The sequence below is a fragment of the Microtus ochrogaster genome, unplaced genomic scaffold (genome assembly GCF_000317375.1).
Source record: "Microtus ochrogaster isolate Prairie Vole_2 unplaced genomic scaffold, MicOch1.0 UNK69, whole genome shotgun sequence".
Lineage (NCBI taxonomy): Eukaryota > Metazoa > Chordata > Mammalia > Rodentia > Cricetidae > Microtus > Microtus ochrogaster.
Genome location: NW_004949167.1, coordinates 1,107,541 through 1,109,299, shown reverse-complemented (window position 1 = coordinate 1,109,299; position 1,759 = coordinate 1,107,541).

The window sequence follows — 1,759 nt, the reverse complement described above, 5'->3', positions numbered from 1 at the left end:
CCAGAATCAGACAGGGTGTGTCTCACTGTAATCCCAGCACTCCAGAGAGGTGGGGCCAGGGGAGGGGGCACGACACACCAGGAGGGGCTGCTAGCCTGAATCTCCCTTAAGCAGAAACCAGGGGGTGAGCCTGTCTCAGGAAAGAAACAACACGAAGTACGCTCAGGTCCCTCGAGTCTCATACTCAATCATAACTCAATAGTTTTAGCAAGGCGTGACCCACTCCTGAGTCCCCAGCGCCGGAATAGCTGAGGAAGACAGATAGAGCTTGAGGCCTTCCTAGGTAAATATTTAGCGAAGCCCTGTCTCAAAAAGACCCCGAAAGAAACCAAACAGGTTTTCATGCAAACTATTTATTTGAGTGACATTTTTTCCTTTATGAAACTTTCAAACGTTTCTGTCTTACTGGGGAAAAATGACTAACGGGCCAGACTGTTCTAGAACTCCAAACTCTAACTGCTGCTCTAGCTGGCTCAAAAGAGTGACCTCAGACCTGGGTGTTCATCACTGAAGTCCTTAGCCCCACCCCAGTCCTCAGGTCCTTCTGACAGGTTGAGAGGACAACAGAAAGGTGCTGGTCATGGGAGCTGCAGGGGACAGGTATCTGCAGGGGGCCACCTTACACCAACTTCAGTGAGCTGGCTGGACTCAGCCACGTGGGAGCGCTGTATTTAGAGCTGTGCAGACAGATATTCATGGGGATGCATCTGTATGCACACTTGGTTGTGATGTGAATTACAGCAGCTGGCGACAGCAGTGTGGGAAGATTTGTGAGTGCTGCGAGGTGAAGACAGGATCCCCCGTGTATGAGCTCAGCCACAAACATTTTATAATCTCAACAAAGTCCAAGAAAAGGCTAAGATAACCGGGGTACATAATGCTAATGGAAAGCAAGGGGGCAATTCGTACCTTTATAACAGTTTCTAGTAGACACTGAGAGAAACAATTAATAAATGAAACCTCCTGTAACTGAAAAGCTTCTGTAAAGCAAAGGACACAGTCAACAAGACAAAACGACAGCCTACAGAATGGGAAAAGATCTTCACTAACCCCACATCAGACAGAGGTCTGATCTCTAAAATATATAAAGAACTCAAAAAATTGGACATCAAAATACAAAATACATAATACAATAAAAAAATGGAGTACAGACATAAACAGAGAACTCTCAATTGAGGAATCTAAAATGGCTGAAAGACACTTAAGGAAATGTTCAACATCCTTAGTCATCAGAGAAATGCAAATCAAAACAACTCTGAAATTCCATCTTACACCTCTAAGTATGGCCAAGATCAAAAACACTGATAACAACTTGTGCTGGGGAGGTTGTGGGGAAAAGGGAACACTTCTGCATTTCTGGTGGGAATGCAAACTGGTACAGTTTCTTTGGATGTCATTGTGGTGATATCTAAGAAATTAGGAAACAACCAGTAATACCACTTTTGGGTATATATCCAAAGGATGCTCAATTGTACCACAAGGACATATGCTCAACCATGTTTATAGCAGCTTAGTTTGTCATAGCCAGAACCTGGAAACAACCTAAACGCACCTCAACTGAAGAATGGATAAGGAAAATGTGGTACATTTACACAATGGAGTACCACACAGCAGAAAAAAATAACGGCACCTTGAATTTTGCAGGAAAATGGATGGAGCTAGAAAACATTATTTTGAGTGAGGCAATCCAGACACAGAAAGACAATAAATATTGGCATGTAGTTACTCATAGGTGGTTTTTAAACATAAAGCAAAGAAA